General features: G+C 42.7%; 1 protein-coding gene and 1 long non-coding RNA gene across 6 annotated transcripts in view; one reads left to right on the top strand and one right to left on the bottom strand.

Annotated features, from left to right (window-relative positions):
• Positions 1 to 10,361, bottom strand: part of MTUS1 (microtubule associated scaffold protein 1) — a 119,581-nt gene extending 109,220 nt beyond the window's left edge. For 2 of the 4 annotated variants that reach the window (XM_065696378.1, XM_065696387.1), the window contains exon 1: positions 10,152 to 10,241. The gene's annotated coding sequence lies outside the window, so the exon portion shown is untranslated. The other 2 variants (XM_065696371.1, XM_065696361.1) reach the window with 2 other exon arrangements.
• LOC136022759 (uncharacterized) lies at positions 10,275 to 18,191 on the top strand. Of its 2 annotated transcripts, none has more exons than XR_010616323.1 (4): positions 10,275 to 10,342; positions 12,786 to 12,945; positions 14,165 to 14,231; positions 17,585 to 18,191. It is a non-coding gene; the product is annotated as an uncharacterized LOC136022759 (long non-coding RNA). The 2 variants fall into 2 exon arrangements; XR_010616322.1 differs by lacking the exon at positions 10,275 to 10,342 and adding an exon at positions 12,460 to 12,621.
• Positions 18,192 to 20,674: the final 2,483 nt, after the last annotated feature.

Here is a 20,674-nt window from a genome sequence, read left to right as displayed (position 1 = left end):
GGCCATTTGTAGCGTCGTCCCTTTTTTCCCCCTACAGGATATGCAAACAAGCTCAAGCAGTCAACTGTATCACTGATCCAGAGGATTTCACTTCCGTGCTGTAATACTAATACCACACAACTTGACCAGAGTTAAACCAAAAACTAGTTTGTCTGAGAAATTGTTGCAACCTCAAATATTTATTTCATAGGCTGTAAGTTACGGGATTTTTAATGATTTTCATTAAAGAGTTCTTAAGTGTGAGGCTCCACATAGAATCATAGAATCATAGAATGGTTAGGGTTGGAAAGGACCTCAAGATCATCTAGTTCCAACCCCCCTGCCATGGACAAGGACACCTTACACTAAATCCTCCAACACAAGGCTTCATCCAACCTGGCCTTGAACACTGCCAGGGATGGAGCACTCACAACCTCCCTGGGCAACCCATTCCAGTGTCTCACCACCCTAACAGGAAAGAATTTCCTCCTTATATCCAATCTAAACTTCCCCTGTTTAAGTTTTAACCCATTACCCCTTGTCCTGTCACTACAGTCCCTGACAAAGAGTCCCTCCCCAGCATCCCTATAGGCCCCCTTCAGGTACTGGAAGGCTGCTATGAGGTCTCCACGCAGCCTTCTCTTCTCCAGGCTGAACAGCCCCAACTTCCTCAGCCTGTCTTCATACGGGAGGTGCTCCAGTCCCCTGATCATCCTCGTGGCCCTCCTCTGGACTTGTTCCAACAGTTCCATGTCCCTTTTATGTTGAGGACACCAGAACTGCACACAATACTCCAGGTGAGGTCTCACAAGAGCAGAGTAGAGGGGCAGGATCACCTCCTTCGACCTGCTGGTCACACTCCTTTTGATGCAGCCCAGGATACGGTTGGACATGTTGAAAAATTCACATAGTTGTATAAATCTCATGTTCAAATTAAACAACAAAGAAAGACGAGGCTCTCCTTGCCCAGCCAAGTTTATCTCATCACACCTCATACACTGCTTCATTCCCTCAACTCCAGAGGACAACCAGCCACCAATGCAGCATGGCTGGGACCTGGCCACTAATTGAAAATACTTGGGATACTTGGCAGAGAACCTGTGTCTGCATCATCTGGCACAAGAGGCAGAAGCTCTCCCCCAAGAGGGATGCTTTTAGTGGAGTTCTTGGTAAACTTCAGGTCAGAATAAAACCACGTTACAGACACAGTCCCAAGGTCAAAGCTTCTGCCCCTCTTCCAGACACAGGCAACGCAGTCCTCTGGATTAAGGTAAAGAGCGTTAGACATCTTAAGAACACCAGCGTTCTTAAGCAGTGATTGCTCTTGGCTCTCTTCTTTAATTTTTTCCATTTCAAGTCATAAGTACTGAGACTCCCAAATTAAGTTTGAGCTTTACACTCATGAAACCTTTACTTAACCCTTGCATTCCAACCCAAAGCAAACTAAAAAGAAAGTTACCCAAATTTAACAAGTTACCCAGTTTTCAACAAGTTTCAAATTCCTCCATGCAGATCAGTACCTTTTAGGATTACTTTTACCAGAGTCCACACCAGCTTGCTTACACTGGACTTTGACCCACAAATGCATGCTCCTATTTAACCTAAAAAGTTGTGATAGCATCTGTAAAACTTCCCTTCCCCTCAGGTAAACAGGGAAATTGGATCGATAGTTCTCCTTTAGGATACCCTTGTTCAGGATTAGCCTTAAATCATAATCCTTGAATTTACCAGATCACTACTGAGTAATTTTTTCATGCTTCCCAGGGAACTGTGCGAGTCTCGGGGTTAAGCACATGCTGCTCTACTCAAATGGCAATAAGCCAAATCTGTTTAAATATTTAAACATTAACCTTGAAGTCACTGGTTTGTAGAAAAGCAGCTGTTAGTCCAGAGAGATTAAACTTGCTCTCCAGGCAGTATCACTCAGTACAAAGGCCATTTTGCCACTTCCTGAAAATGATTTCTGGGAGAAACTGTAACAGCATGTAAAAGGCACTGGAATATTCATAATCCCTTTAGTGACAGACTTCTTTTCAAGCATGGACAGATGCACATTATGTGACATTTTCCCCTTCCGGCACTACAGAGTCATCTTCTGTGTTTAAGAACACTACTGTTTCGCACTGGGAAAGCCAGAAAAGTCTTGAAGATTTCACAGGCAAGATTTCCTTTGGTTATTCCATATCAAAACCCAGCTACCGAAAAGTGGTAACCGATATTCTACACACTGAGCTCGCATCTACGTTTACAAAACAAATAATCAACAACTAAAAGCTCAATGACCAAGGACAGGGTTGCTACACTTACTCTTCTTAATAGGTTGCACGATTACCAAGGTATTCAATGTTATTGCGAAAGTTTAATTTGCCATTTAAGATTTCTCTGAAACTGCGCCCCTCAAACATAACCAGAAAACAAAGCAGGCACACTGAAAGGCTGTTATCAGTTAAGAGATTCAGGAATTGGCAACTCTGTGCACCACTACAACTATTTCTTATTTAGCTGTGAGTGAATGAGATGAACACAAATATGACATTTTTAGATTATTTTTTTTTTGTGGGGAGAGAGGAGTAAGATCAGCCACAGAGGTACAGGGAAGGAGCCACCACAGTACTTTTGCAACTGTTTCATCAGCCATCTTCTGCTACCTGGAGACCATGATTAGTCCTGGATACTGAGCTACAGCATCTGGCTACATTTACCACCAACAAGCATAAAACCACTTTTATATTAAGCCATTGCCTGGCAAAAGAAAACAGCCATCAAGAACACACTGCAACTGGTTTTTTATTCCTAAAAACCTTTTTCCCCACACAGGTTTTTTTTCATAACAAAGTTCTATGCTGCTCCTCTACAGGAAGCTGGCATTCATTGAGTGTTTATAAATAATCAGTTTGTAACAGTAGCTTTACTCTGACACCAATCAAATATAAACAAGTTCTAAATATAACTTCTGTGGCTACTATGGAATGACCTCTACAGAACTGCACTTACTTATCAATGATACGCATCCCATTGCAGAAAGGCTGATCCCAAAGTCCCCCAACCCAGCTTCCACATGGTCTCCAGTAAGAAAGCTACACAACTGAAAGTATGCAAAAGCCTGTGATGGAGCGATCCTGTACAAGCCAAAGCTTTCCCACTTACTTTGCACCAAAAATAGCCCATTAGGCTTACTATATTTAGATGACAACTTACCTACAGGGTACCCCACATGAGGGTAAATTCTGGAGGCATGCCCATATGCCAAGCTACACCACTGAAGTGTCAAGCGTTCTGCTAGAAGGGCTGCTCTAACCGCTGCAGTTCATTGCCTTTGTTCTTCTCAGTTATGGGTATGTTACAGTTGCACCCCCAAGGCTCCACAATGCTTATTTAAAACATGCATTTTTACAAATGCACATCTGTGACGCACATCACTGTAGAACAAGGCTTACACAGCAGCCCAACACTGCAGCAATCTGTGGGATGCCAACAGCTCAGCTTACGGAAGACAAGGCTATAAAGATAGCTGGGCACAGAGGGAAAGAATTACAATACTGATTGCCACTAGGCTCGGACAAGTGGAAAAAGCCACATGTTGAAAAAAATCCAGAGACCTCAACTCATAATGGCAGGCATCAGGCCCAGTGCTTGAAGCCCACAGGCAACAGGGCAAACACGGAAGCTACTAGTCCAATACAACAAGAAATAAAAATCACACTCAATACTCTTCTTGCCAAAGTAATGGCTAGAGCTGCAATACCTTTCAGCAGAGGCAGCTTTTAGCAAGACTTCAGAAGGTCTAATGATATAGCCTCCTCACCTAGGAAACTGAAGACAGCTCCTATTTAATTATCACCTTGCAATTAAGTTCTTAAATGAACCACCACCTCAAGCTGGCTGAAATTTGGAACCACATTTACTAACATCTTATGTGTTGAGACCTGGCACTACTAGAACAGAGAAGCACAAATAAATACTAATACAACCATTAGGAAGCCTATGAGAAATCTGTGACATTAAAGACTCGCTTTATGGTATCTGACTTCAGAGCCCATTCGCTCAGCAGCAGAACATTTTATTGCATGAAATCCAAGGCACACAAACTCAGTAAGGCCAAGGCAAGGAAAGAAAGTCAGTGAAGCGTTCTAACCACATACAGAAACTCTGATATCTTCATCTGTGCGTTTGTGCAATAAGGTAGACACAAACTCCTACCACAAGTGGTATACATAATGAAGTGGATGACCAAGAGCCTTGATAATCTCATGAGAAAACTGTCAAGCTCATGAGCTTCATACTACTTGCTATTAGTACATCAAGGAGTTAGAAAGGACAAAGAAACCTTAGGTGAAGCAGTGTCCTGCACAACTCTAAATGATTATTAGAGCAGCTGCTCATTAGATGAGTTTGTGCGGAGCAAGAACATTTATTCTGCAACTACAGATTCAAACACACTAAAGTAAGTGAGCTTCCTAACTGCTTGGCAAGCCTCTGCCATCCTTCTAGGCAGATACCAAGAGTGCAAATACCTAAAGGCATCCAGCTGCCCAAGGCCACCAACCTATGCCAATTGCAGAACCAGCCATTATTATCTCCTGGCATCAAAGCTCTAGCTGATTACATTACTATAATAAAAGACAACACCCTGATGGTTCAGTTTCATAATACCCAGCTGTAACAACTCCTGAACAGGTTCTGTGAACTGTTTACAAGCATGAAACAAACCAGAGGAAACACAGACCCAATACAGGGGACATCTGTAGCTTTGAGACACAAGGACAAAACCAGACCAAAATGTCTGTGAGAAATTCCTTTCGCTTAGAGAAAGCCTGCAAAGGAAGAACTCCAGCAATCCAACCTGACAAAAGTCTGATTACCTGCAACTGAGCATCCAATAAGATGACTCTCACTGCATCCAAAAACATGCATGATAAGTATTCTGTGAGGGGTAAAGTACTTCTCAGGAAGACAATGCTGGCAACAAATTCATTAAGTTGAGCCACATCTTATGTGATAACACATGCTCCTCTATGAACTGTGAAGACAAGGGGCAGCTTTTCTTCCATACTTTCAGTGTTGATGGCAGCTGCTGGTAATAGAGACCCAAAAAGGATGAGATTTCACTGACAATAACAACAGTCCAGGCTCCACACTGCTTGAAAGATAAAAGAATAAACTGCTGTTAAGTTTGGCTTTTTTCACTAAATGAGGAGTAAAACAAACCTACAAAATAGCATTCTCTCTACCAGAAACCTGCAGTAGAGTTTAACTCCTGCAAACTTAACACCTGAAGGAAGACTAAGATGATATGGACACCATATAGGCTGTCCAGACACAAATATGTGGCAGAGCGCATACCTGAAACAGGGAGTTGTCCAAATAGCATCAAGAAACACCTAACTTCTACAGACATCTCCTAGACATCTACAATGCAATAGAACCATTGAGTGAGCATTAAGGGTGTCTTGCAGAGGTGGAACTGGCAGACAAACCATGCAATCAGGTAGCATTGCAACAGTGCAATATTGCAATTAATAGGCTTCCCAAGAGTAGATAGCAGTCAAGCTCAGAGTAATGATTTTAAGATCCTTGACTACTGATGGGAGGAAAGCAATAACCAGCACACAAATCAGATGACAGAGTGCTGCATCAGATGAAGCCTGCTTACGGTACCAAAGACCGCCAGGACGCTACATCCAGAAGTGGCCAGCATCAAATACCCATAAACAAGCAGTATCAAAGATGAGGTTAATGCTGTCATGCAACATTGCTGAGACAGACTCAGCAGAGACAACATCAACATGAAACTCTCCATGTTTAGACAGTCAATGTCAACAAAAAATCCACAGAACCACTAAGAGCTTCAGCTATGATTCAGAAATAATTACATACACACAGGACTGATGTCCAAAACATGATCACGAGCAGCTGAATACAAGCATACCTTTTCCTCTATTTCTTCACCCTCAAAAACCAGGACAGGAACACCTGTAGCAAACTGCACTGAGCTTTACACTGAGAACTGTACATGCCATTAATGACAACAGGGAAAGCTTTCTTAAGCATGTGAAACACTGCTATCCCATCTCTGCAGATTTTCTAACGAGCCAGATCAGATGTCTGTGACAACAGGATAATTTCAGTGGTAATTTCTTAGACCAGCTGACCAAGCTCACTATTTCAGTCCAATGCTGTGCATAGTACATACTCCCAGGAACGAAGGTAGAAGATGATTAATTAAAGTTTGGTTTTACATTCCGCAAAGTAGAAACCTAACTACTGCATACCCCTTGCTGCAAGAATTAGTTCTTCAAACAACCTGTCCTTTCACCCTAGTGGGTTTTGGTTTTATTTGAGCTTTAACATGTTTAATTGCTACCTCTTCCACCAACAGAAGCCAGCTTTCAGACAGATCTCGGCCAACAAATCAAGATGGAACAGTTCATTTTTGATCACATTTAATTACTCCAGTTCCTGGAAGAATTATAAACTGATGTAGTTGACAGAAGAGGACTCACTACAAGCTGTGTTTTTCTGAAGTGTGACTTTGGGGTTTCCTAATCCTAAAGAGCACTACTCAAGTCTGAACAGAACCAGTGCAAATTCACAGAAGGTTTAGCATTGTTTAAAGCCTCATAATGAAGATGGCAGGGGAGTTCCTGCTTTGTGACAGGTAAAGCTCTACCAAAACAAGTATTTAATCTCCAAGCAACACCGCTGCAGAGGACATGACACACCAAACAGCACTGCCTGTGGCAGAGAGGAGCGTTAAAAGTCTTTCAAACCAAATTTCAAGTAATTCCTCGATTTTTCTCAAATGAGCATCATAGAAATTCAAGAGTAGGACAACACCCTGATACTGTTAAAGGAAGTTAATTCATAATGTAAATAGCAAATTAATGTCTTAATGAATGTCAAGACAGACAGGAGAAAATTACCAATAAAGAATACTGTAGATAAAGAGAAGCGCCATTAAATAACATAGAATTCAAGACACCAAAATTCATAAAATAAGCAAAAGAATAAGGTGAAGAGGACCTAAATTAAAATGCATGTCCAACTTCGATAATTTCCAATCAAATGATCCTTCGAAAGTATACCTACACATAGCCAATGCACTTTGTGGAATATAATCTGCAACAATAGAGAAGATAGGAAAACAGAAAACAACTTTTGCCATACCTCTAGCAGATCAACTGCTGAATCTAAAACCACCTTCATGCACAAATTAGGAAAACTACTCCACAGTGCAAGCACTCCCTCACCTACTAAACTGCTACACTCACTTTCATGTTTGCTTAAAAGAAACTGTACAACAGTCAGTTAAACTTCACAAACACTGAAAAGCACTAACTCTTGCTCCCCTTTCTAAAAGATATCAAGTAAAGCAGAATAAAGATAATTAACCTTTGTTCAGCTTTAACTCCAAACTATTGCACAGACTGAGCATTCCACAAACTCACTAGGTAATCCTCTGAATTTACAGGACAAAGGCAACTTTTAAAAGGCTTGATTTTCCCAGTTAAAAAGTAATTCAGGATTTACTATGAAAGTAAATGAAGAGAACAAGTGACTTAACAGGCATAGGGACTCTGGAGCAGACAAACACTCCAGCAGCTTCTGCTGGATCATACCACATGCGGCACTTAGACTCACACAGGTATCTCTCAACACCAATCACAATACAGCAGTGACACACTTTAGCATCTTACATTAATATATAACATGCCACATTTATATATATTAAAAATATATACATATATACATGTATAAATTCATATATATGTATACAACGTATAAAAAAAAAATCAGTCCCACACTATCAGCTGGCTAATCTGCATTCCACAGTTCCTATTATAAATGCAAGCAATTGTTGTGCTGGATTGTTGAGATCATTAGTACCTGACATGTTAGATATTACCTCAATGCCAAGTCCTCCAAGTTAAAATAAAATAAAAAATAAAATAGCCTCCTTTGAGTTGTTATTCTCCATAACTATCTACCTCTGTGCAAGAATCTTGGCTCTTCCTAAAAAAGAAACCCACTTCTTCCATATGTGATTGAAAAAAACAAAAGTCTGAAACCACAAAATGCAAGAGTTAGAAACAGGAGCCCCGGATGCATTTAAGCATACCATTACTCTGTCAAATCTCGACTTCATCAAGGCTTTCATACTGTGTTTTTGCAGTTAGTCTCACAGCTGAAACTAATACCTAAGAATTGACTATCTAAAACACCTGAGAACTAGGAACAGTTGTTAGGCATCCAGCACTAAGGCTTGCTATTTACCGAATCTAAATTGCTAAAAAAGATACCACGAAACCCATTTTAAGGTACCAGCTACTAAAGTTTGACATTTCTTTCAAGTTATGGAATCTTTAAATACAGAATCATGTTTACCCTGGATGGAAAATGGTGCTAAGTAAAGTTTTAGTATCAGAGTTACCAGATTAGTATTACTATTTCAGCCACAATTCTGAAGCAGACTGATCTCAACCAGAAATCCAAACTCTGCAATAGTTTAAACGTGACTACATGAATTTTAAGTACAGCCTTGTAACCACATGTACAATTACACTCCACAAAAACAGAGCTGAAAAAGCCACCTATTGCTCACCCACAATAACACGCATTAGGAGAACTAAGTCAGCCCAGTGGCTGGTATGGATGGAGTCACACAAGCTGGCACTATAACACATCCCTGTAGTTCCACAGGAGTGTGGTGCACGTCATGAGGAATAAACAGTTTTTAATACTGGTCTTATTTAGTAATCCAGACTGTGAACTCCATCGCATCAGTCACCATCCACTCTGAAAATCTCAGTGATACAAATCAAGAAGGTTAAAGCTTTTCTGCTCCCTAAAAACCATGTTAAAAGCTTACCTTTCCCTACCACTTCCCACACAGACACACTTTAGAGGCAGAAGTATTACTGTCTGTTGAGTTCATATAGAAAAAGGAGAAGGAAAAAAATTAACCATGAGTATCCATTCAGTTGTATAGGTATCACGCAATTTGTTAGATTCAGTATTAATTATAGCTACTTTTAGACTGTTCCAAACCTTACAATGAGGTAATGACCAAGAATGGTTTATTTTATCTGCCTAAGTGAAAGTCACATACCTGCCACAGTGCAAGACTTCGCCTTTTGGATCACCCCCTGGTGTGGGGTTTAAGCAGCCATACTGCCCATCACATCACAGCACAGGCATAAAGCAAACAAACCAACCCCCCCACCGCAGCACAGCTTCAGTCCTGGTAGCAGACCTTCAGAGCCGTGTCTGAAGACCCTACATATCCCCAACAAGAAGGGGATGCTCAGTTCTATGCTTCAATCATACAGCTGAAACATGGCGGGGGAAGCATCTTTCGAGGAGAGTGTTTGCTTTTTCTTTTTTACTTTAAATATCTGCACTCTCTCCTTGGCCTTGGAACAATGGTATCAAGTTTAAGCTCAATGTCGTTTGCAAATGCTGGCTCTCCTGTCCTTGCCAACCTTGCATGGTATAAATAGCAGCAAGCGGAGGAGCGAGCATTAAAGATACTCTCCTGAAGCCTCAAGAGCGTTAGCGCGCTTACTGAAGGGCCAAAGCAACCCGGGCGCACCAGAGCGATCTCTATCAGACTGCAAACACTTCGCACACGGTGTCAGCACTCAACCAGCCAAAAAGCTCCACCAGCAGTGCGCAAACCCCGTCTCGTTAAGCACAGAAACACCCAAACGCACAACTAACGCCCCCCCGAAGTTCTGACTTCTCCACCGAGGCAAAGCCCCCTCGGCTCGGGCCGCGCTGCCGCCGCACCTGCGCCGCCCCCCGCGCAGCGCGGAAAGCGGCTCTTCGCCACGAAGAGACGGGAAAAGCAAGCCGGAGCAGCGCCGAGCGGCGGCGTCCCCGGCCGCGCACCTCCCGACCCGCACCCGGTCCGGCCCCTGGGAGCCGTTACTCGGCCGATGCCGCGCCCCGCGCCGCGGCCGAGGGGGCCCACGGCGACACTGGTGCTTTCTTACGCTCCCCTCCGCGGTCCGTGCTGAGGCGGGCGCCCTCCCGCCGCCCCTCTCTCGGAGCTGCGCCGCGAAGGGGAAGACTGCCCCGAGCCGCCGGCCCCGCGCGCCCCTCCGCCCGCGGGAGGCCCCGGCAGCCGCGCTCCCGCCGCGCCCCGTCCCGTCCCGAGCTGCGCCCCTCACCCGCGGCTCCGCGCCCCTTCCCGGCTCGGGCCGTCCCGAGCGAGGCGCTGCCGCCGCACCTGCCCCGCAGCGGGCCCCGCGCTCCGCTCCGCTCTCCTCACCTGGCGCCGGGCCGCGGGGCCGGGCCGCCCCTGGGCGGTGCTTTTGTCGGCGGGGGCTGCCGCCCGCGGCGGGCGGTGAGGGAGGCGCAGGTAGGCGAGCGGGGGAACTGGGTCAGCGGCTAAAAATACCGCGCGGGACCCGGGAGCGGGCTCTGGCCGCGCGCACGGGGAGGCTGCGTCCCCGCGGGGCACGGCCGCGGGGCCGGTGCGGAGCGGGGCGCGGAGGACGCGGGTGCTTCGCGCAGCCGGGGCAGGTGTCGGCCGGCAGCCGCTGACCTTGCTCCAGCCGGGCACGGTGCACTCCTGCCAAATCACGGCAAACCCTTCCCTTCTCTTAGTTCTTAAACGGCGTGTGGCTGCGCAGGCGGCGCTCGGGGCGAGCAGACCTAGGGCTGCGGTTGCCGGAGGGCTGCGCCGCTGCCTTGGCGCCCCGCGGGCGGGCCTCGGGTAAATCACCAGCCCGGGGAGCAGCAGGTCAGGATGGGCCGCATTCCCCCGTCCGGCCCCGTGCGATCCCGCACGGCCCGGGCCTCTGCAGGGAGGCTGGCTGCCCCCGCTGCCCACTGCTGCGCCCAAAACAGCGTGGAAAACACACATTGTTCCTGCTAAGTCAGCTGAGAGCTGCCGTGGGTCTGAGGTTACCATCGCGGCTCACAGCAGCAGCGAGGCAATGGGCAGGGTACAACAGAATACCTCAGGCAGTTGTGTCTTAATTTTCCTGATGGCCTAAGCTGCACATGCCAGGCTTGTGCTAGTCTTTGCATTTGTGCAGAACAGCTTCCAAGTGCAAACCGCATACAAAGTGTTTGAGTTTAGTAGCAGCTGCCCACAACTTTTAACTCTGCCTTTTAGCACTTTGTGCACAGTATTACTTGCTGCCACTTTTTAGCTGACATTCTGGATTTGAGTGGTAGTAGAGCCAGCACTTCCCTCCAAGATCTGTCCTCTCGGGGGGTTCAGTGGGGAAGGTACATCTCATGGCAGCCTCCCTGACCCCATGGGGTAGCTGCGCTAAAGTGGTGTCCTCAGCTGGCCGTGCCGCCCCTAACAGGAGGCAGAGAGGGGAAACCTTTTACTCATCTTTACAAGGCCCACAAAAGTAAGTTTTGCCTGTGTGGCATCCAAGGAGGAGAAGCTTTCATAAGCCAGCAAGGTTGGAGACAACTTACTCAGCTTATCTGGTGCATGAGGGCACAGCAGCCTTGTGCTGCTGGAGGAGCCTGCATCCAGGACAGATTGGGTGACTCCACAGGAAATATGTTCTTCACAGCCAGCTAATTTCCTGACCTCCACCCTCCACTACTATATACAGTTTCTGGCTATTTATATTATGTGATGAATATGATTCAGAATTAAACATGCCAGGAAGACACTGCATCTTTCAACCTAATAATTAAGAAAGGAATAGAGCAAGATTGCTTTGTTTCATCACCACATGAAAGAGAACTATTTGTTTTACTGTGGTTAGCTTAGTAGTAACAAACAAAATATTTTATTCCCATCCATGAAAAGCAGTCTTGCCCATCTTTATAGGCTCCAGCCAAAGCATGCCAGTATTATGCATGGGCTTTCAGTTAGCACATGACTGTACATCTAGTGAGCTGGAGTAGAGCACGAGTGTTTTAGGCTACGAGGCTGTGAGCATCATGCCAATCTTTAGCAAGGGTCTGTACGGTGCTCCAGACGGTCCTCGGAAGGCAAACCCTTCAGCAGCACAGTTGAAGCACTCTGGCATGAGTCCATGGCTGTGGCTGGACGTGTGGAGTGAGGGACATTGTGAGAGTTTTGTGGTGTCATTAGATTACTGCTCATGTGAAACCGAGTGCGAGATAGTTGGCATAGCCAGCCTTTTATCAAAGTTCACAGGCATGGCTCCAACTGTATGTATCAAGGCTAATCTCAATTACAACTAAAAAATGCCTTGTCTTTGTCACTGTAGGGATGATCTGGAAATCATCGACAGACCGCTAAGGCTGAAAGCTTGTCATGTTGATCTTTATCCCACCAAAGATCACAGTGTTCACTGCAACCATTCCACTCAGATGGCTCTTTCGTTTTCCCTGGTTTGTTGTTTTCTAGGCCTTTCATACACCAGTAATCAAGGGAAAAGATCAACTTTAAAAGTGAGACTTGGATTCCTTTGAAATGAGATAATAATGAGGGAATTCAATGCCAGTTGCACTGGCATTCCTTTAGAAAGTTCCCATCTGGGAAGATGGTATTCAGGTTGATGGTGATAGCTGAAATCATTACGTGGTGGAAAATTTTCTCAAATCTCATCAAGCAGGATTTCAGAGTGGCCAAACACTCTCCATGCAAGGAAGGAGAAGGAACTAGAGAGGACACTGAGGCCTGTATAATTCACACTGGTTTGCATCATTTGCTCTTGGAAGTCCTCTTCCTGGGATTCTAACCAAAAGCTGTTGGAAGACAGTTGTTCTGATCAAAACCTCATGACAGCCCTTTCTTCTCTTACTAAGTAGCCATGAAATGACTTTTGCTTCTCTGCGTCTTGTTTCTTTTTTCTCCACAGCTCTTCTGGTCCCTGCACTTTGAATTTCATACATGTAAGAGGAAGACTTCCGTATTGTCACTGAGTGTTGAAAAAGGAAGGAAGGAAAAGAAGAGGGAAGAAAGGCAAAACAACTGAGATGAGAAAGAGACATGGAAGACAAAGGATTACAAGGGGGAAGGTAACCAAGACCACAAAGAGGAAGAAAGCATGGGAAAGAATTGTAGAGACCAGAGGAAGTGGTGAATATCACAGTGGGTGGGAAAGGGAAGAAATGGAGTGGCAGACAGTTTTGTATATTCTTTACTTGTTTCTTGTTAATAGGAGTTAGTCAGGAGTAGGCTCCATGAATGCCTCGGAAGGGGCTGGAAAGAAAAATTACTCCAAGACGGGTGTATGTCTGTCTTTAATAATAGATATGGTGACAGCAGGTGTAAATAATCTGAAATAGTAGCAGGTAATGTGAGTATCAGTAACAGTAAAAATGCAGCAGCACAGGATGGCCAAGTCTGTGTCCTGTTGGTATCCAGGGTAATGGATGGTTTTGAATAGATTATTAGGGAACTCAGTTTCTGCTCCTGACTCCTAATCCTTGCTTATGTACTTTAATATTACATGATAATTGGCTAGAAAAGCAGTCTTGTAACAGGGACTGAAATTCAAATTTCCCCACTCCCAGCTAGGTATTTTAATTGTTGCATTGCAGAGTGATGCCTTGCTTTGCTGGCCCAATGAATGTGGATTAGTTTGTTCAGAATAACAGCCTTTCAGCAGGCACAATGAAAGGCATTCCTCCCAGCTAGCCTCCAGCCTGGTGACGGAGGGAATTTCCTGGGAAATGCCAGGTAACTCGGGGATTCAGTGCTGTCCTCAGGACTCTCCATATCTAAGCTCTACCTGTTTAGTTGTTGAGAGGACTTCTCCTTCCTCCTGTCATGCTTTTGAAAAACACCCAAGTCTAAAAGCAGACCCTGCTCCAGCATAACTCAATAATTAAATGCTTTAAATGCCAAGAAGGTTGTAGTTGCAGCCTCAGTAACTGGCAACTCAGGTGCTTCTCATGCTGGCTGTTAGAGATTCTGGTCCAAGGTACTAATGCTTGTGGTGTAGTGTTCAGTGGGGGCACCTGGCCCAGAGCTGGGACGCATGGCTAGCAAACCAGTGCCAGAACTTGGGGTTGCAGCTCTGAACACTGCAACAGTTGGGCCAGTGGTTGATTTATAGTCCGTGATAAGTCTTATCTTGGCTGTATTTGGGGAAACACCATGTTGTGGATTTGTTCATGTTATACAGCGGTGTGTTCATGGGTGATTCTCTGGCACTGGGAGGCTGAGTTCTGTCAGATAAAGTTCTAGTAGGCTGGAGGTTAATGTACTCTGCTGAGATTTTTTTATTTTGAGGTGGCGAGAGGGCCAGTGGAGACATGTAATGAATGCCGATAACTGCCTTTAATTTCTTTGGCAAGTGGTAAGTACTATTCCCTTTTGTTTGCTTATGCAGACTACACTTAAAGTATTGCATAATATAAAGCAAACCCTTCTGGAGACCAGTGCCAATTTTGGTTGAAGAAAAATATAGCACCACAGTTGAAAGTCTTCATTATCTTCTGAGGCTCAATTACTAATGAATATTCCTTAATTTTTGTTACCACACACTTCACATTCATATGACTTCTTTTCTGCCCAAGGCTTATCTGAATAAAATTGTATACTTGCTGCTTTGACAACATACTGATGATGTATGCTAGAGAAAATCATTAGTAGTCCTGCTGAAAACATTGAAAAATCTACTTGAATGGTAATTTGGGATCAATCCTGTTATTTTAGTAGTGATTTTACCTGTTATGGCTACAAGTTAAATCATCCTAAAATCTTTGGTATTCTCTTTCACAGTTTAGAAAAGAATCATACAGATTGTGGGTGTCCCCCCAGAAAGTATTGGTGAACAGATCACAGATCTCTGGGCTAAGTTAGTCCCATAAGTAATTTCTTTTTTCATATGCTTTTCACTAAAACAGGGTTCGGTCCTTTCCTTACGAGGTGGGGAACTAGAAAATACTCTTAAAGCTTTAACTATTAGACTGTAGTTCACTTGATTCCCTAATGTAATAAAACTCCTGCTTTCATGGGCCATTATCTGTCAGATAAACCCTTACATTGCATGTGTTATTAAATATTTATTGTTTATTCTTTCCATTATTCTTAAATGCACATTAAAGAATTGTCTCATGGTTTCTATTAACAATTCACAAGGACAACTCTGTTCAGTAATTTTTGGATGCATTTTCTTATGCCAAAAAAAGTAATAAGGAAAACGTTAAGTTTTCTCTTCCATGGAGTTAAGATATCACTTTAACCATTTTATTTCCATCACCATTTTGAGAAATCTAGATAGGAGTTTTTTATTTCCCTGATATTAGTGATTGAGAATATGCATATTGTTCTTCTAGGCTATTGAATTTTTTATTTTTTCTAGTTAGAAAAAAAAAAAGCCCTGACTGATTTTTCCCACTTACTTCTTCGGTGTCATTTCAATGAACTTACACAGCCATATGCAGAATGACAACTTCACTGTTCTATACCTACTGTTGTTACCCCTTGGTATTTTCCATATATGCAGTTTCCTAAGCAAGATTTCCTAAGCAGATGTATGCAAAAATACTAAATAATGGTTATTTGTCTGTTCTGAGGCAGGGGGGGAAGGAGATTGTATAGTGAACATGGCGGCCCAGCAGAGCTATCTTTAAAACAGTATTTTCAATCCAAGTGACTGTAATTGAGAATACACTTTGTCAAGGCAATGGGGAAGGAATAGTACAGCAAAGGATGGCTAAACCTTGAAAAAGTACACTGGCTAGGAGGATGGCTGCTAGGGAAGGTTAAATCACAGATCATGTGAAGAAGATGTTTGAGAGATTCACATATTGCCACAATGTGAAGATTTCCAGTCAAACCTTCCCACTTCCTAAGAAAATGATAGTGGTATTCTTTGTAGATGTCAAGAAATGACTGAACAGAAATTAAAATTAGAATCCTGGTTTTCAGTCATTCTGAACTGGAGCTGATGTATAACTAACCACAAGGGCACTGATTTGATGAATGACTTGGTCAGAGGAGAGAAAGAGACCTGTGAAAAAAGTGCCTAGAGATGCTAGCTGGATCTCTCTCAGGTGGGACTGTTTGATGTGAAAAAAGGTGATGGTTGACAACAAACTTCTGTGGCATACATAGCAAGTTAGAGGAGACATTGGAGGAGCTCTCCAAACAAGACACTGGCAGATGAGACAAGCTGGAAAAGGAGTGGGAGATAATCTAGCTATTAGAGAGAGTGAACAGGGAATGGAGACTTCCTGTCTTTGAGTGCAGGATGAAAAGCTGCCAGCACCGCACATTTTTATTTTTTTGTATTACTGATTGCTTCTATGTAATGAAGGTGAAGATAAAATTCCAAGAGAGCACTTGCGCAGACCTATTTGAAAGTGTTTCCTGCCACAAACCAAGTGCTTCTGACCCTTTGAGGGCTATGCCTACATCTCTGCAACAGCTCCATGATACACTTGCCTTCAGCTATATAAGCAGGTAACAGGCGTATGTGGAAAAATTATTTGCACTAAGACTTATTTAAAGGAAACTAATAGAAGGAAAAGGTTATGCAGACAGCTTTTTTTCCTACTTTTCAGTGGTTGCATCACTAGCTCACTATAGACAATGTTTTGAAGAAATAAAACTTTGCTGAAGTAAACCCAATTCCATTCTCACCTGTAGCTGATCAGTTGTTTAAATGGTGCTGAATATTATTTGCTTCTGTCACTTTTCTGTGATTAAGGAACATAAAATTCATATTGCTGTTGCAGCATCTCCCCAGTGTGGGGCTTGGATGTGAGATCAGCTTAGCAGGGTTCAGCAAGTATCATTTGCACAATGGTAAATGTGGACATGGGGATGAATAGGCTCATAGCCAGCAGCAAATACATGGTGATGTGACTTGTTCTGACAGGAGAGAATGCTAAGCTAACTTGCACATAGTTTGCCTATAGCAGTGCAAAGTAATAAATACATGCTGACAATTTCTGCAGACCAGCTAATGCATTGTAAGCTGTTTATAGGTGCTCCTGAGCTCACAACAGTATAATGCAGTGTTCCACACTCCTTGCTTACTGTTCTATCAGTAACTGGATTTTTCTGGTTGTTCAGTAGGCTTCTATGGGTTTCAGATCTCCATGTATGTGAATGTGTATTGCATTAGACACACAGCACCTTAATATTGCTAGTTATGCCAGTGTTCATACTGGCTGGAATAGTCCTATTTAGAAGTAAGTATGGTATATGTAATGGGACAAACAACAGAGAACTGAGAGTAATTGTGATAAAGGCAGTGGGTGCTAAACAGAAACTTGCACCGACAAAATAGAGAGGAAAGGCTAGAAATTGGTTCTGTGTCGCAACAAGGTGTTCCTGTCTGAGCCTTACTGAGCCAGGATGGAACAAAACAATGCTGTGAGAAAGCACTTACTGCCCAAAAAGGAACTGCTAAAGTCTGATAATCAGAGAATGAAACCCTTTCCTCCTCTTTGCCCATTGTCTCTATATGTACAGATGAATTCCAACAGTAATGAAGGAACAGCATGTGCTTTTGATTTGATGATTGAAACTGAATGCTGTTCTCTATGCATGAAAAGTTACTGAATGAACAAGAAAAGATGGGTAAAACAAGTAAAGAAAACCCAAAACAAACCTTTTCTGCATGTCATTTTTAAGAAATGGTATGCATCCAACAGTAGCAGGAAAATGAAAACAAGTTTAGGATATTTTCCCTTCCAGGTGGCAACACATGTCAAAGGAAGAAGACGAGAAAACACATACGGAAAATAGAGTGAAAATAATCCAATGGAGGAAAAATATAATTTTTCTTATTTGTACTTAATGTGTTTTAGTCCATGTTTTCATTGCAGCATAGATCACTTAAGGGTCTTATATGAACTCATGTCTGAACCAATTCTTATTTTCCTTAGAACAGGTCTCATGCTCCCCCCAATACTTTTTCTAACTGCCCCAAAAAACAGTGCTGGGGAAAAGAATCCACAACTTGAATGCAACAGCCTAGATGAGTGTTGTTCTTGGCATAGTTTTAATGGCTGGACAGGCCTTACATAAGAAGATTTAGTCCTGTCTGGGGTTCAAGCCACTCGACTTTACAAATGGGACAAGATTACTGTTGAATCACATGCATCTGAAATAAGAATGACATTATTTTGTTGGAAAATGGCAGGGAAATGAGAAAGGTCATGTATGCATTATGTATCTACAGCATTCTTTACCTGGGATGCAGTAGGATTTATTTATGAAATTATGTGTTGTTGATATTTCATACTGTAAAGACACTGAAAATAAATGAATTTATTAATAAAATAGATACATTTTGAATTAATATTTTACATATGTTATTTTGGCTATTGTGCAGTCTTAAGGTATAATTGGAAGTTTAATGAACTGTAACAGAAAAGAAAAAGCCAGGCATATAGAGTTACAAAATCATTAACATTGTGTGGGCAATCTATTTTGTTCTTTGTTTTCACTTCAGTTCCTTTTTCTGATAGGCCATCAGCCTTAGGAGGAAAAGTTAAACTGGAGTAAAAACAAAGATGTTCGTTTCTTCATCACTAGCTACTTGCTTTCTTTTAGCTGAACTACAGGCTAGCAGATAAGTCACGAAGATGCAATGTTGGAATTTTTTGAAGGCAAAAGTCAGTTTATTTGCATAAGGGAGTATAAAAAACATGTATGTTTTCTATTGTGACAAGCTTCTGAGTCAGAACTGGAATGTGCGGCGGAAGAGTACTCATCCCTGCTGTCCCACATGGCGCCCTCCTTAACCACAATCTCTTGCTCAGCCTCCTATTAGTGGGCATTTGTCAGGTTTTATAATTTTCCACTGCCTGAAATGCAAACTGCAGTAACAAATACCATTTTCTAAGCCCCCACATATTACTAGAATTCTCCACGGAATCCTTGTATGCCTGAATTTTTTCCCTACTTTGTATGTGTCACAGAAAACTGACTGAAATACCATACTATGCACATTGACGTGTACTGCTGGATTTCATTTGCCATGTACGATGAGCAGCTTGCAGTGTGTTTAAAATGGCTATAACAGGCAGTGCTCTTATTTAGAGTTACAGACCTTGTCTCTGTGAATATTGATGTAATGGATGGTGGTGCCGCCTAGTGCTGACTGCTTCCTGCTCTTCAGTGTTGCTGTCTCTCTGGAAGCTGAAGATGCAGACTTCCTTAATTAATCATGCCAGTTCAGAAACTGAAGACAATAAGGTCAAAGTATAGCGGAGCCTTCTGCTCTAGTCAGCACTTCTTTCCTTTAAATGCAGAGCATGGATGTAAACTAGCAAAAGGTAATCTTTCGGGGAGAACTCTGGTCGTTTAAATATACCCTAAAATACTTGCACAGGACATCTCTGCAGAGCCTGTGAAAAATGCTTCTGAAACAGAGCCATTGTGCTACCTTAAACCAGTATGCAGACAGTATACAAAAGCCTTAATCTCTCTTCCTATGTTGTATTCAGTTTAGGAAATGCTGCCAGTAAGGCTTTATCTAAGTGAAAAACCTGAAGATTCTGGATTATAGACAGGGAGCAGACAGAACTAGTAGTCTAGGCTAGTAACAGAATAAGTGTAGTCCTGAATTACATATTTCCTGAAGAGGTTTTGAAGTGCTCTGTGAAATGGTTAAATCATATTTCTCTCATACATGAGGAGAGTTTCAAAGGGTTCAGTGAGTTGCTGTGTGATACAGAGAAAAACAGAGGTGATGCGGAAGAACATTCTCACTCTTACATCTATGAATCCTAGGCTTCACTTCTTAAACTGAAAATGCATACATTTGGCTTTCATTCTTCTTCATGTTAAGAAAATGAGATCCATAAGTCTGAGGGGTTACAGATTTTCCTTGCCTTTCAAAATTTATATATCCCAGAGAAGGGGGTTTAAATTTGGTCACTTGTTCTCTTCCCACTATGATTGGACTCCTTCATGGTAAAATAGGCTATGAAATACACAGTATGACAATACCTTTTTCTTTCAGAGAATAATATAGGCTTTGCTAAAAATAATCTAAGAAATGCATTTGTAGCTGAAGATTTATATCACAACATTTCCAGGAAGCATTCTCCTGAAACTTCTTTGTTTCTAATGAGTAAGCACAAATACACCCGAATGAAGGCTTTCTCTGGTATCACATCAGAGTTGCTTGCATTTAGATTAGTGGGTCAGCAACAAAGGACAGTGGAACCTTTTATTAGCAGCTGACTTCTCTCGAGTCTCATTTTACATTTTTGGTTCCAGCACTATTCAAGTGAAAGGAGATACTGTAGGTAAAAAAAAAAAAAAAAGAAAAGAAAAAAGAGGGAGATGAACAACAGAGACAAGGCAGCTGCCTGACATCAGCTTCCACTGTTCTTCACAGATACCTGCGTCTTCAGTGGTATTATAAAGAACCGTAATGCAGCATGATGTTTCCTTGTGAAAGAGGCAGTCTTTCCTATTCTCTAGTAAGAGCTTTTCATTAGCAAAGTCTAGGATACAGGGTTCAGTATTTTTTTAAAGCTGTGTTAGAGGAAGGAGCAGCCCATCAAGTAAAACAATAAAAGTAAATATTCATATACATTATATTTCACCTGCTGAAATCATTGTGGTAGTGCTGTTCCATAAGGAAATCTGTATTTTCCCTACAATCACTTGTGATGTACCAGAAAACCTCAAAGGTGAATTTGATAACACCTACTATTTCTGTCAGGAACTCTTCCCATGTTGGACAACCTGATATTCCTTCCTCATCTTTAGTGATGATGTTCCTTGAAAAGTTGCAGGATGTCTTAATTTCTGATGAATTTTGGGTCT

Source organism: Lathamus discolor, chromosome 1, assembly GCF_037157495.1.
Source record: "Lathamus discolor isolate bLatDis1 chromosome 1, bLatDis1.hap1, whole genome shotgun sequence".
Taxonomy (NCBI): domain Eukaryota; kingdom Metazoa; phylum Chordata; class Aves; order Psittaciformes; family Psittacidae; genus Lathamus; species Lathamus discolor.
The sequence above is the reverse complement of the archived record's forward strand: the minus strand, read 5'-3'. Positions and strand labels throughout refer to the sequence as shown.